At 53.9% G+C, this 15,328-nt stretch overlaps 1 pseudogene; it reads left to right on the top strand.

Annotated features, from left to right (window-relative positions):
* Positions 1–15,037, top strand: part of LOC147666533 (butyrophilin subfamily 1 member A1-like) — a 147,917-nt pseudogene extending 132,880 nt beyond the window's left edge.
* Positions 15,038–15,328: the final 291 nt, after the last annotated feature.

Below are 15,328 nucleotides of genomic sequence, written 5' to 3'. Positions count from 1 at the left end.
ACTTCTCTGAGGTCACACGGTGTGTCATTAACTCTCTCTCTCCTCTCTCTGCAGTGCTGTGGTCTCTGGGTGGACAGTGGCTTGTCTGAGGTCACACAGTGTGTCATTAACTCTCTCTCCTCTCTCTGCAGTGCTGTGGTCTCTGGGTGGACAGTGGCTTGTCTGAGGTCACACAGTGTGTCATTAACTCTCTCTCCTCTCTCTCTGCAGTGCTAGGGTCTCTGGTTGGACAGTGACTTGTCTGAGGTCTCACAGTGTGTCATTAACTCTCTCTCCACCCTCTGCAGCACTGGGGTCTCTGGTGGGACAGTGACTTGTCTGAGGTCACACAGTGTGTCATTAACTCTCTCTCCACTCTCTGCAGCGCTGGGGTCTCTGGTGGGACAGTGACTTGTCTGAGGTTACACAGTGTGTCATTAACTCTCTCTCCTCTCTCTGCAGTGCTGAGGTCTCTGGTGGGACAGTGACTTGTCTGAGGTCACACAGTGTGACATTAACTCTATCTCCCCTCTCTGCAGCACTGGGGTCTCTGGTGGGACAGTGACTTGTCTGAGGTCACACAGTGTGTCATTAACTCTCTCTCTCCTCTCTCTGCAGTGCTGTGGTCTCTGGGTGGGACAGTGACTTGTCTGAGGTCACACAGTGTGTCTTTAACTCTCTCTCTCTCTCTCTCTCTCTCTCTATGTAGTGCTGGTATCTCTGGGTGGGACAGTGGCTTGTCTGAGGTCACACAGTGTGTCATTAACTCTCTCTCTCCTCTCTCTGCAGTGCTGAGGTCTCTGGTGGGACAGTGACTTGTCTGAGGTCACAAAGTGTGTCATTAACTCTCTCCTCTCTGCAGCGCTAGGGGCTCTGGGTGGGACAGTGACTTGTCTGAGGTCACACAGTGTGTCTTTAACTCTCTCTCTCTCTCTCTCTCTGTAGTGCTGGGATCTCTGGGTGGGACAGTGGCTTGTCTGAGGTCACACAGTGTGTCATTAACTCTCTCTCCTCTCTCTGCAGTGCTGAGGTCACTGGTGGGACAGTGACTTGTCTGAGGTCACACAGTGTGACATTAACTCTATCTCCCCTCTCAGCAGCACTGGGGTCTCTGGTGGGACAGTGACTTGTCTGAGGTCACATAGTGTGTTATTAACTCTCTCTCTCCTCTCTCTGCAGTGCTGTGGTCTCTGGGTGGGACAGTGACTTGTCTGAGGTCACACAGTGTGTCTTTAACTCTCTCTCTCTCTCTCTCTATGTAGTGCTGGTATCTCTGGGTGGGACAGTGGCTTGTCTGAGGTCACACAGTGTGTCATTAACTCTCTCTCCTCTCTCTGCAGTGCTGAGGTCTCTGGTGGGACAGTGACTTGTCTGAGGTCACAAAGTGTGTCATTAACTCTCTCCTCTCTGCAGCGCTGGGGTCTCTGGGTGGGACAGTGACTTGTCTGAGGTCACACAGTGTGTCTTTAACTCTCTCTCTCTCTCTCTCTCTCTCTGTAGTGCTGGGATCTCTGGGTGGGACAGTGGCTTGTCTGAGGTCACACAGTGTGTCATTAACTCTCTCTCCTCTCTCTGCAGTGCTGAGGTCTCTGGTGGGACAGTGACTTGTCTGAGGTCACACAGTGTGTCATTAACTCTCTCCTCTCTGCAGTGCTGGGGTCTCTGGGAGGGACAGTGACTTGTCTGAGGTCACACAGTGTGTCATTAACTCTCTCTCCTCACTCTGCAGTGCTGGGGTGGCTGGGTGGGACAGTGACTTGTCTGAGGTCACACAGTGTGTCATTAACTCTCTCTCCTCTCTCTGCAGTGCTGGGGTCTCTGGTGGGACAGTGACTTGTCTGAGGTCACACAGTGTGTCATTAACTCTCTCTCCTCACTCTGCAGTGCTGGGGTGGCTGGGTGGGACAGTGACTTGTCTGAGGTCACACAGTGTGTCATTAACTCTCTCTCCTCACTCTGCAGTGCTGGGGTCTCTGGTGGGACAGTGACTTGTCTGAGGTCACACAGTGTGTCATTAACTCTCTCTCCTCTCTGTGCAGTGCTGGGGTCTCTGGATGGGACAGTGACTTGTCGGAGGTCACACAGTGTGTCATTAACTCTCTCTCCTCTCTGTGCGGTGCTGGGGTCTCTGCTGGGACAGTGACTTGTCTGAGGTCACACTGTGTGCCATTAACTCTCTCCTCTCTGCAGTGCTGGAGTCTCTCTGTGGGACAGTGACTTGTCTGAGGTCACACAGTGTGTCATTAACTCTCTCTCCTCTCTGTGCGGTGCTGGGGTCTCTGGTGGGACAGTGACTTGTCTGGGGTCACACAGTGTGTCATTAACTCTCTCCTCTCTGCAGTGCTGGAGTCTCTCTGTGGGACAGTGATATGTCTGAGGTCACACAGTGTGTCATTAACTCTCTCTCCTCTCTCTGCAGCGCTGGGGTCTCTGGGAGGGACAGTGACTTGTCTGAGGTCACACAGTGTGTCATTAACTCTCTTTCTCTCTCAGCAGTGCTGGGATCTCTGGGTGGGACAATGACTTGTCTGAGGTCCCACAGTGTGTCATTAACTCTCTCTCTCTCTCTCTCTATGTAGTGCTGGTATCTCTGGGTGGGACAGTGGCTTGTCTGAGGTCACACAGTGTGTCATTAACTCTCTCTCCTCTCTCTGCAGTGCTGAGGTCTCTGGTGGGACAGTGACTTGTCTGAGGTCACAAAGTGTGTCATTAACTCTCTCCTCTCTGCAGCGCTGGGGTCTCTGGGTGGGACAGTGACTTGTCTGAGGTCACACAGTGTGTCTTTAACTCTCTCTCTCTCTCTCTCTCTCTGTAGTGCTGGGATCTCTGGGTGGGACAGTGGCTTGTCTGAGGTCACACAGTGTGTCATTAACTCTCTCTCCTCTCTCTGCAGTGCTGAGGTCTCTGGTGGGACAGTGACTTGTCTGAGGTCACACAGTGTGACATTAACTCTATCTCCCCTCTCAGCAGCACTGGGGTCTCTGGTGGGACAGTGACTTGTCTGAGGTCACACAGTGTGTTATTAACTCTCTCTCTCCTCTCTCTGCAGTGCTGTGGTCTCTGGGTGGGACAGTGACTTGTCTGAGGTCACACAGTGTGTCTTTAACTCTCTCTCTCTCTCTCTCTCTCTATGTAGTGCTGGTATCTCTGGGTGGGACAGTGGCTTGTCTGAGGTCACACAGTGTGTCATTAACTCTCTCTCCTCTCTCTGCAGTGCTGAGGTCTCTGGTGGGACAGTGACTTGTCTGAGGTCACAAAGTGTGTCATTAACTCTCTCCTCTCTGCAGCGCTGGGGTCTCTGGGTGGGACAGTGACTTGTCTGAGGTCACACAGTGTGTCTTTAACTCTCTCTCTCTCTCTCTCTCTCTGTAGTGCTGGGATCTCTGGGTGGGACAGTGGCTTGTCTGAGGTCACACAGTGTGTCATTAACTCTCTCTCCTCTCTCTGCAGTGCTGAGGTCTCTGGTGGGACAGTGACTTGTCTGAGGTCACACAGTGTGTCATTAACTCTCTCCTCTCTGCAGTGCTGGGGTCTCTGGGAGGGACAGTGACTTGTCTGAGGTCACACAGTGTGTCATTAACTCTCTCTCCTCACTCTGCAGTGCTGGGGTGGCTGGGTGGGACAGTGACTTGTCTGAGGTCACACAGTGTGTCATTAACTCTCTCTCCTCACTCTGCAGTGCTGGGGTCTCTGGTGGGACAGTGACTTGTCTGAGGTCACACAGTGTGTCATTAACTCTCTCTCCTCTCTGTGCAGTGCTGGGGTCTCTGGATGGGACAGTGACTTGTCGGAGGTCACACAGTGTGTCATTAACTCTCTCTCCTCTCTTTGCGGTGCTGGGGTCTCTGGTGGGACAGTGACTTGTCTGAGGTCACACTGTGTGCCATTAACTCTCTCCTCTCTGCAGTGCTGGAGTCTCTCTGTGGGACAGTGACTTGTCTGAGGTCACACAGTGTGTCATTAACTCTCTCTCCTCTCTGTGCGGTGCTGGGGTCTCTGGTGGGACAGTGTTAGAATTGGGGGTCTCCGGTTGGCGCAGGTAAGTACTTGCGACAAGCGGGGACCCTCTCCTCTAAGTCAGGGCAAAGGATTACTCCCAGAAATAACCCCTGCTTACCCGTTAGGTAGTGTGGCGCAAGCAGTCTAGGCTAAACTCTGGAGTACATTGGGTTAAACATTTGCCGCATCACACACAATAAACCAACAACCCACCACACAATGACACAAGACTGGATTCTTTGTAAAAATATATCTCTTTATATAAACTTTACGCAGGCTTGTAAATACAGTCTTAAGTAGGCAAAATTCAATTCCAGTTATTCTCTTGAAAATGGGCCACAGTTCGTGTTCAGCGTTTAAAAGAATTGTTCTTGTGCTTTTGAAAAGGGTTGCGGACTCTTCCCTAGTCCTGGTACGTTCCTCTGGTAAGAATTGCACTCAGCCAGGGCCTCTCTGCGCCCACGATCGGACCCGGTCTGCCCAATCTCACGCTTCTAGCGAGATCGGCGGCCGGGGAGTCACTGTCAGCCTGACGAGCGCGCTGCGCGGCTGTCAGGGGAGAGAGCGGGGGCCCGGGGAGTGCTCACTGCGCGGCTCCGGGGGCTCGGCTGAGGCAGAGGGCGGTGCGAGCGAGGCGGGACAGGGGCTCGCACCGCGGGACGGAAAACAGTACCTTTGTCTTTCTTGGGGGTCGGGTGCAGGTCGGCTCGGCGGTCCACGTCGCGGTGTCTTCCTCCCGGGGTTGGAGCGAGCGGCGGCTCGGCTCTGGCTCGGAGGTTGGCGTTGCGGCGCGGGTCGGGCAGACGGCGACACACCTCAGATCCTGGAAAAGGGGGGCAGAGCCCCGGGTAGCAGCGTGAGGCGCACACAAGCCTCTCAGGTCACAGCAGTTACTTGGCAAAGTCCGTTCTTGCGATGCTTCGCAGTTAGGCAGGCGGTAGGGACGGTGATTAGGCCAGCGAGGCTGGGCCTTACGGTGTCACCTGGTGCCGGCCAGTTAGCAGATGCGGTGCTCGGCGGGACGGGGTGCCAAGGGCCTCTTAGGAGGGGCGCAGGGATTCTTTCACGGCGCGCTCCTCTTTCCTTCAGCAGCTGCGTCGATCGGATTGCTGGCTCACAGCAGCTCCTTCCAGGGGGACAGGGTAGCGCCCACTGTTCCTGGGGCGCTGGTCAGGGGGCAAGTTCCACAGCAAGCCCTTGGAGATCTTGGTAAAAGTTTGGCACAAGATGAATAAAAGCAAAGTCTTTCAGTCTTTCTTCTCCTGCTCTCCTTCAGCAGCAAGGCACCCACCACAGGCCAGTCTCTTGGGGTCAGAGTCAGTACTTCTCCTTGCAGCTCCCAGGGTCCTTCTCATCAGGCAGAGCTTCTTCTTTGCGCAAACTGGATCTGATTTACAAGGAGCAGGGCTCCTACTTCTATACCCAGTTTCTTTTGTTCTTACAGGCCAGGGGGGCCTCTGCATAACTGTTCTCAGTCCCTGAGCACTTGTGATGGGTACTTCTGCTTCTGCATTCAGTGTGAGGGCAGGCACATCAGCCGCTCCCCAGGGGGGCGGAGCCGGCATTGTGAAGACAGGGGCAGCTTGAGCACTTTGTTGACAAGCTTCGGTCCTTCCTGGGCCAGGTGCAGGCTGAGTCATCAGTCGCTCCCCAGGGGGGCGGAGCCAGCATTGTGGAGGCAGAGCACAGCCTGATGCATCATTCAGGGAAACTCCCACCTCCCACTAAGGTGTCATCCTGCTATTCACCCACTGTCCACACCCAGCCCTGTCACTCACACAACTCAGACAGTCAGATACACACAAGAGCAGAGGCGGGCTGAAATGGTTAGGCAAGCAAATGCTAACTTTCTAAAAGTAGCATTTGCAAACCCAGGATATTAAAATAAACTTTACTAAAAGAAATATTTTATTATTCTGAGTTCAGGCATACTAAACATGACTCTCTACCATGTTCCCTGAGCCTGCTGGGATTATAGAGTGTAATAAATTCCAGCAGCCCATTCTGGCCTAAAGGGAGCAGGTAGCCTTACAATAGTGAAAAACGAATTTGGTTGTAATTCACTATTAGGACATGCCACACACATCAGGGCTTGTCCTACCTTACACTTACAATGCACCCTGCCCTCAGGCCTACCATAGGGGTGACTAATATGAAGTTAAGGGAAGGTTTAGGGCTGGCAAGTGTGTGCACTTGCCCAGCCAGCATGACAGTACCAGACTGCACGCAGGTTCTGCAATGGCAGACCCTAGACACATTTTAAGGCTGCTTCTGTGGGTGGCGCAACCAGCGCTGCAGGCCCACTAGCAGTATTGGCACTTACAAGCCCTGGCACTCCTGGTGCACTTTACTAGGGACTAACAGTAAATCCAATGAACCAATTGTGGACATCAATCACATGTACAATTTTCAGTAGGGAGAGCATATGCACTTTAGCACTGGTCAGCAGCGGTAAAGTGGCCAGAGTCATTAAACCAAACAAAATAGGTCAGAGAGAGTATTGGAGGAAGGCAAAAAGTTTAGGGATGACCCTGCCAAGAGGCCCAGGTCCAACACAACCCCCTTCCAGCCAAAACGCAGGGTAGACCAATCACCACTGTGATGGGCTTCCCTGCTTGGGGCGATAGAACATGGACCTGGCCCGCAACAGCAGGGGCACATTCCAGTTCTACGCCAATCAGAACCTATTTTAAATCCTCTGTACATACTCTCAGGGTCCACCCAGCTACTCCATGGGGCACCCTTCTCTTCCTCTGTGGACACCACCTGTGCAGCCTCTAACCTTAACTCGCTCACAGGTGTGTCCCAACAGACAGTCATCAAATCACAGTGGCCACTGACAGTAGTCAGGGCTGAGACCCAGGCCTCATGCCTCTCAGGGCTCCCAAACCTCTGTGGCCTCAGAGAGTGGGGGGCAGTAGCCCCAGGTGCTTGGCACCCTTTGTCCACTCTCCCTCCTGTCAGGTCAGGTATGTCATCCTGGCACTGACCCACCAGCTCCAGGCCTGTACCTGGCAGCTGGACCAAAAACTGGGGTGGGCTTTCCCACACCCGGTCCTCCTCCTTGGGGCTTTGTACCCTCCCACCTGGAGTGGTACCCCCTTTCAGAATTGTCAGGGCACCTGTGGCAGGTGACCTGCACAATCTGCCCACCAGTTCAGGGGTGCTATCCTGCAACTGGGGCACCAGGTCAGGGGGGACACCCTGCACCTGGCCCTTAAACCTAGGGTCTAGACCCTCTAGTTGAACCGGGGTCAGAGGCGATGACTTCCTCCCTCTGCACCCCCTTCCAGAGTACTGCCCACTCCCAACTGGAGTGGTACCCCTAGAAGTGACATGGGTCAGGACACTGATTACAGTGGTCCTGCCCTCCAGATCAGACAACACCTGAACCTGGCTCTCCAACTCAGGGACCCAACCCTGCAGTTGAACTCTTGCCTGGCGCACCAGGACTTCCCGGGGAGCACGCATGCCCCCCCTGAGGGTGGCACATAGCTCATGTGCCGTGCGACAGTCTGCCTGGCGCAGATCTCCCAACCCCTGTCCATCTGACAGTGCGGGAAGATCCCCCAGGACAGAAGTGGTGTCCCCATGGTCATTCACTGGGGACGCAGCCCTGCTGGCTGGCCCCTGACCCACTGGGTCTTCCACTGGGGACTGTTTCCCCCTCTCGCCCCTCCTTCTGGACTTCTGCACCCTCCCAACTGGAGTGGTACTGCCAGACACCAGAACTACTGGAGCTCTGTTTACAGAGCCTCCACGTTCTCTAGCCACTGGGGGATCCCCCTCAGCGGGTGACTCATCCGGACAGCCTAGGCTCCCCACCTGGTGTTCCCTTAAAGAACCATCCAGGCTCTGAGACTGAGGTTGGGCACTACCGGGACACAACCCATTCTCACTCCTTCCCCTCAAGGACAGGACGTGAGGCCCTACACCCCTCTCACTACCACAGGACCTAGCTGGGCTACTCTGCGCCACTTCCACCACTCTGGGCTGGAAGATACCTGAGCCACTCCCCACAGGATCACACCCCAATGCCTCTCCAGACCCTCTGGAATCCACCACAAGGTCTGCCTCCAATGTGAGCTCCCTGGGGTCAGAGAACTCACTCTCAAACAGGTGTTGGCATAGCTCTGGAAAACTGGGACTTAAAGTATGCTCTCCCACAATTGGATTACACAGCCCCATAGCAGGGTTAATCAAACTATCCTTCACCTCACCATCCAGCGCCTCACACACATACTCCACACCATCCTTCTGAGACTGGCCAGACAGTAGCGGACTGTCTCTGCCACACAACCCACACTCTTCTGGGCGGTCCTTACACTCACCCACCAGGACCTCAACCATGGGGGAATCCCTCCCACCACTAGGACCATGAACTCCTACGCCAGTCACCCTATTCCCTTCAGGGTCGCTGCGCACTACTGGAGCTACCTCATGCCCTTGAACCTCCTGGTGTAAGTTAACCCCCTCCAAGTCAGGTGCCATATCTCTAGGTGCGCGCACTATGCTGTCAGCACTAGATACCTTAATGTTGCTGCCACCATCTGAGCTGGACTCCACCTCCAACTCAGCAAAGCTCAATCTCTGAGCTACACACCTTTCTTGTTGCTGGGCTGAAGCCCTCCTGGCCTCAAGCCCCTCGAGCTCCAAGTCAAGTTTCCTCATTCTTAAGTCATGCGCAAGCTCCATTTTCATTTCTTCCAGGGCTAACTTCCTAGATTCTAGCTCCAGTTGGCAATTCCATTTCAGCTCCGCCAACTTCATTTCATGTTCTCGGGTGGCCTGTCTGTCCGCCAGCTCCTCTGGTGACAGACCTCGGCCAGAAACACTGCTACCCAATGGGGAGGTTGCACCCCTCCACTCTGGAGTCAGGGGTCCCTCCAGCTGCTGTTCTGCATCCTCAAATTCAAAATCCTTTCCAGGGGCATTCCTTGCCTTGACCCAGGCCCTCAGCGCCTTTTGGAACTGCTCCCTTCTGGAGAGACCGGTCATGGAAATGTTCAAATTTTTGCAGAAGCTCTTGAGCTGTTTCCCGGTATAGTTTTCTAGTTTCTCCCAATCACAGTCAATAGAAGAAATGGATGGTGCCTTTTCCATTTTCACTGACACCGGCATGACTTCAAAAACACATGGAGATCTCTTCTAGCAACACATAAATAAAAAAAAGTCTGTGGCTTAGTTACTGGATTGTAATCACTGTGCAATGGTCACTAGTCAATGTATGGACACTGCAAATGTAAATTCGAGATCCTCACCGCTGCGTCCAATGTTAGAATTGGGGGTCTCCGGTTGGCGCAGGTAAGTACTTGCGACAAGCGGGGACCCTCTCCTCTAAGTCAGGGCAAAGGATTACTCCCAGAAATAACCCCTGCTTACCCGTTAGGTAGTGTGGCGCAAGCAGTCTAGGCTAAACTCTGGAGTACATTGGGTTAAACATTTGCCGCATCACACACAATAAACCAACAACCCACCACACAATGACACAAGACTGGATTCTTTGTAAAAATATATCTCTTTATATAAACTTTACGCAGGCTTGTAAATACAGTCTTAAGTAGGCAAAATTCAATTCCAGTTATTCTCTTGAAAATGGGCCACAGTTCGTGTTCAGCGTTTAAAAGAATTGTTCTTGTGCTTTTGAAAAGGGTTGCGGACTCTTCCCTAGTCCTGGTACGTTCCTCTGGTAAGAATTGCACTCAGCCAGGGCCTCTCTGCGCCCACGATCGGACCCGGTCTGCCCAATCTCACGCTTCTAGCGAGATCGGCGGCCGGGGAGTCACTGTCAGCCTGACGAGCGCGCTGCGCGGCTGTCAGGGGAGAGAGCGGGGGCCCGGGGAGTGCTCACTGCGCGGCTCCGGGGGCTCGGCTGAGGCAGAGGGCGGTGCGAGCGAGGCGGGACAGGGGCTCGCACCGCGGGACGGAAAACAGTACCTTTGTCTTTCTTGGGGGTCGGGTGCAGGTCGGCTCGGCGGTCCACGTCGCGGTGTCTTCCTCCCGGGGTTGGAGCGAGCGGCGGCTCGGCTCTGGCTCGGAGGTTGGCGTTGCGGCGCGGGTCGGGCAGACGGCGACACACCTCAGATCCTGGAAAAGGGGGGCAGAGCCCCGGGTAGCAGCGTGAGGCGCACACAAGCCTCTCAGGTCACAGCAGTTACTTGGCAAAGTCCGTTCTTGCGATGCTTCGCAGTTAGGCAGGCGGTAGGGACGGTGATTAGGCCAGCGAGGCTGGGCCTTACGGTGTCACCTGGTGCCGGCCAGTTAGCAGATGCGGTGCTCGGCGGGACGGGGTGCCAAGGGCCTCTTAGGAGGGGCGCAGGGATTCTTTCACGGCGCGCTCCTCTTTCCTTCAGCAGCTGCGTCGATCGGATTGCTGGCTCACAGCAGCTCCTTCTTCCAGGGGGACAGGGTAGCGCCCACTGTTCCTGGGGCGCTGGTCAGGGGGCAAGTTCCACAGCAAGCCCTTGGAGATCTTGGTAAAAGTTTGGCACAAGATGAATAAAAGCAAAGTCTTTCAGTCTTTCTTCTCCTGCTCTCCTTCAGCAGCAAGGCACCCACCACAGGCCAGTCTCTTGGGGTCAGAGTCAGTACTTCTCCTTGCAGCTTCCAGGGTCCTTCTCATCAGGCAGAGCTTCTTCTTTGCGCAAACTGGATCTGATTTACAAGGAGCAGGGCTCCTACTTCTATACCCAGTTTCTTTTGTTCTTACAGGCCAGGGGGGCCTCTGCATAACTGTTCTCAGTCCCTGAGCACTTGTGATGGGTACTTCTGCTTCTGCATTCAGTGTGAGGGCAGGCACATCAGCCGCTCCCCAGGGGGGCGGAGCCGGCATTGTGAAGACAGGGGCAGCTTGAGCACTTTGTTGACAAGCTTCGGTCCTTCCTGGGCCAGGTGCAGGCTGAGTCATCAGTCGCTCCCCAGGGGGGGGGAGCCAGCATTGTGGAGGCAGAGCACAGCCTGATGTATCATTCAGGGAAACTCCCACCTCCCACTAAGGTGTCATCCTGCTATTCACCCACTGTCCACACCCAGCCCTGTCACTCACACAACTCAGACAGTCAGATACACACAAGAGCAGAGGTGGGCTGAAATGGTTAGGCAAGCAAATGCTAACTTTCTAAAAGTAGCATTTGCAAACCCAGGATATTAAAATAAACTTTACTAAAAGAAATATTTTATTATTCTGAGTTCAGGCATACTAAACATGACTCTCTACCATGTTCCCTGAGCCTGCTGGGATTATAGAGTGTAATAAATTCCAGCAGCCCATTCTGGCCTAAAGGGAGCAGGTAGCCTTACAATAGTGAAAAACGAATTTGGTTGTAATTCACTATTAGGACATGCCACACACATCAGGGCTTGTCCTACCTTACACTTACAATGCACCCTGCCCTCAGGCCTACCATAGGGGTGACTAATATGAAGTTAAGGGAAGGTTTAGGGCTGGCAAGTGTGTGCACTTGCCCAGCCAGCATGACAGTACCAGACTGCACGCAGGTTCTGCAATGGCAGACCCTAGACACATTTTAAGGCTGCTTCTGTGGGTGGCGCAACCAGCGCTGCAGGCCCACTAGCAGTATTGGCACTTACAAGCCCTGGCACTCCTGGTGCACTTTACTAGGGACTAACAGTAAATCCAATGAACCAATTGTGGACATCAATCACATGTACAATTTTCAGTAGGGAGAGCATATGCACTTTAGCACTGGTCAGCAGCGGTAAAGTGGCCAGAGTCATTAAACCAAACAAAATAGGTCAGAGAGAGTATTGGAGGAAGGCAAAAAGTTTAGGGATGACCCTGCCAAGAGGCCCAGGTCCAACAGACAGTGACTTGTCTGGGGTCACACAGTGTGTCATTAACTCTCTCCTCTCTGCAGTGCTGGAGTCTCTCTGTGGGACAGTGATATGTCTGAGGTCACACAGTGTGTCATTAACTCTCTCTCCTCTCTCTGCAGCGCTGGGGTCTCTGGGAGGGACAGTGACTTGTCTGAGGTCACACAGTGTGTCATTAACTCTCTTTCTCTCTCAGCAGTGCTGGGATCTCTGGGTGGGACAATGACTTGTCTGAGGTCCCACAGTGTGTCATTAACTCTCTCTATCTCTCCTCTCTCTTCAGGGCTGGGGTCTCTGGGTGGGACAGTGACTTGTCTGAGGTCACTGTGTGTCATTGACTCTCTCTCTCTCTGCAGTGCTGTGGTCTCTGGTGGGACAGTGACTTGTTTGAGGTCACACAGTGTGTCATTAACTCTCTCTCTCTCTCTCTGCAGTGCTGTGGTCTCTGGGTGGGACAGTGACTTGTCTGAGGTCACAAAGTATGTCATTAACTCTCTCTCCTCTCTGTGCAGTGCTGGGTGGGACAGTCAGTAACTTGTCTGAGGTCACACAGTGTGTCATTAACTCTCTCTCCTCTCTGTGCAGTGCTGGGTGGGACAGTGACTTGTCTGAGGTCACACAGTGTGTCATTAACTCTCTCTCCTCTCTGTACAGTGCTGGGGTCTCTGGGTGGGACAGTGACTTGCCTGAAGTCACACAGTGTGTCATTACCTCTCTCCTCTCTCTGCAGTGCAGGGGTCTCTGTGTGGGACATTGCCTTGTCTGAGGTCACACAGTCTGTCAGTAACTCTCTCCTCTCTCTGCAGTGCTGTGGTCTCTGAGTGGACAGTGGCTTGTCTGACGTCACACAGTGTGTCTTTAACTCTCTCTGCAGTGCTGTGGTCTCTGAGTGGACAGTGGCTTGTCTGACGTCACACAGTGTGTCTTTAACTCTCCTCTCTCGCCAGCTCTGGGGTCTCTGGGTGGGACAGTGACTTCTCTGAGGTCACACGGTGTGTCATTAACTCTCTCTCTCCTCTCTCTGCAGTGCTGTGGTCTCTGGGTGGACAGTGACTTGTCTGAGGTCACACAGTGTGTCATTAACTCTCTCTCCTCACTCTGCAGTGCTGGGGTCTCTGGGTGGGACAGTGACTTGTCTGAGGTCACACAGTGTGTCATTAACTCTCTCTCCTCACTCTGCAGTGCTGGGGTCTCTGGTGGACAGTGACTTGTCTGAGGTCACACAGTGTGTCATTAACTCTCTCTCCTCTCTGTGCAGTGCTGGGGTCTCTGGATGGGACAGTGACTTGCCTGAGGTCACACAGTGTGTCATTAACTCTCTCTCCTCTCTGTGCGGTGCTGGGGTCTCTGGTGGGACAGTGACTTGTCTGAGGTCACACTGTGTGCCATTAACTCTCTCCTCTCTGCAGTGCTGGAGTCTCTCTGTGGGACAGTGACTTGTCTGAGGTCACACAGTGTGTCATTAACTCTCTCTCCTCTCTGTGCAGTGCTGGGGTCTCTGGATGGGACAGTGACTTGCCTGAGGTCACACAGTGTGTCATTAACTCTCTCTCCTCTCTGTGCGGTGCTGGGGTCTCTGGTGGGACAGTGACTTGTCTGAGGTCACACTGTGTGCCATTAACTCTCTCCTCTCTGCAGTGCTGGAGTCTCTCTGTGGGACAGTGACTTGTCTGGGGTCACACAGTGTGTCATTAACTCTCTCCTCTCTGCAGTGCTGGAGTCTCTCTGTGGGACAGTGATTTGTCTGAGGTCACACAGTGTGTCATTAACTCTCTCTCCTCTCTCTGCAGCGCTGGGGTCTCTGGGAGGGACAGTGACTTGTCTGAGGTCACACAGTGTGTCATTAACTCTCTTTCTCTCTCAGCAGTGCTGGGATCTCTGGGTGGGACAGTGACTTGTCTGAGGTCCCACAGTGTGTCATTAACTCTCTCTCTCTCTCCTCTCTCTTCAGGGCTGGGGTCTCTGGGTGGGACAGTGACTTGTCTGAGGTCACTGTGTGTCATTGACTCTCCCTCTCTCTGCAGTGCTGTGGTCTCTGGTGGGACAGTGACTTGTTTGAGGTCACACAGTGTGTCATTAACTCTCTCTCTCTCTCTCTCTCTCTCTCTCTGCAGTGCTGGGGTCTCTGGGTGGGACAGTGACTTGTCTGAGGTCACTGTGTGTCATTGACTCTCTCTCTCTCTGCAGTGCTGTGGTCTCTGGTGGGACAGTGACTTGTTTGAGGTCACACAGTGTGTCATTAACTCTCTCTCTCTCTCTCTCTCTGCAGTGCTGTGGTCTCTGGGTGGGACAGTGACTTGTCTGAGGTCACAAAGTGTGTCATTAACTCTCTCTCCTCTCTGTGCAGTGCTGGGTGGGACAGTGACTTGTCTGAGGTCACACAGTGTGTCATTAACTCTCTCTCCTCTCTGTACAGTGCTGGGGTCTCTGGGTGGGACAGTGACTTGCCTGAAGTCACACAGTGTGTCATTACCTCTCTCCTCTCTCTGCAGTGCAGGGGTCTCTGTGTGGGACATTGACTTGTCTGAGGTCACACAGTGTGTCAGTAACTCTCTCCTCTCTCTGCAGTGCTGTGGTCTCTGAGTGGACAGTGGCTTGTCTGACGTCACACAGTGTGTCTTTAACTCTCTCTCCTCTCTGTGCAGTGCTGGGGTCTCTGGATGGGACAGTGACTTGCCTGAGGTCACACAGTGTGTCATTAACCCTCTCTCTCTCTGCAGCGCTGGTGACTCTGGATCCAGACATGGCTGATGAAGATGTGATCCTTTCAGAGGACGGGAGACGTGTGACAGGGACAGACAGACGCCAGTCCTGGACGGACAATCACAGGATATTCAATGACTGGCCCTCAGTGCTGGGGCGGGAGGGGTTCACCTCGGGGAGGCATTACTGGGAGGTACAGATTCTGCAGTGGGGGCCGTGGTCAGTGGGGGTCGTAGGGGAGAGTCTGGGAGTGGAGACGTTCAGTGAAGCGCCCCCTAATGGCTGAGTCTTTCTTTTGCGGGGGTTGTATGGTGGTGTGTACTGGATTCTCTTCTTCACTCCCCCCCGCCTGTCCCCCCATCTGGATCAGGGGCTGGGGGTCTACCTGGACTATGAGGGGGGGCGGCTGTCCTGGTACAACGCAGATACCCTGGAGTATCTCGGCACCATCAATGGCACCTTCCCCGGGGGGGTGCACCCCTACTTCTCGGTCCAGCCAGGGGCAGACCTGCGCCTGGTGTAATAATAGAGCCCCCCACCAGGGCGATAACAGGGTACAGAGAGGCAAACAGAAGCCCCCTCGGCCCTCTCGGCCCCTTTCCCACTCTTTCATTCCCCCCTCTTAAGTCAGAGCTACCCCCCTATTTCTTCTACTGCCCCGGGTTAGTCCTGCCCACTCCCCTCGGGGCTCCACATCTCCTTTCCCCTGAGGGGTGTGATGCTGCACTGAGATTCCGCAAAACCATGCGGACATACGAGGGAGGGGGGAGATGTCCCCGAGGAGGGAGGGAGATGTCTCCAAGAAGGGGGGGAG

Source organism: Lissotriton vulgaris, unplaced genomic scaffold (assembly GCF_964263255.1).
Source record: "Lissotriton vulgaris unplaced genomic scaffold, aLisVul1.2 SCAFFOLD_352, whole genome shotgun sequence".
Lineage (NCBI taxonomy): Eukaryota > Metazoa > Chordata > Amphibia > Caudata > Salamandridae > Lissotriton > Lissotriton vulgaris.
Note: the sequence above shows the minus strand (reverse complement) of the source record. Positions and strands in the feature narration are given on the sequence as shown.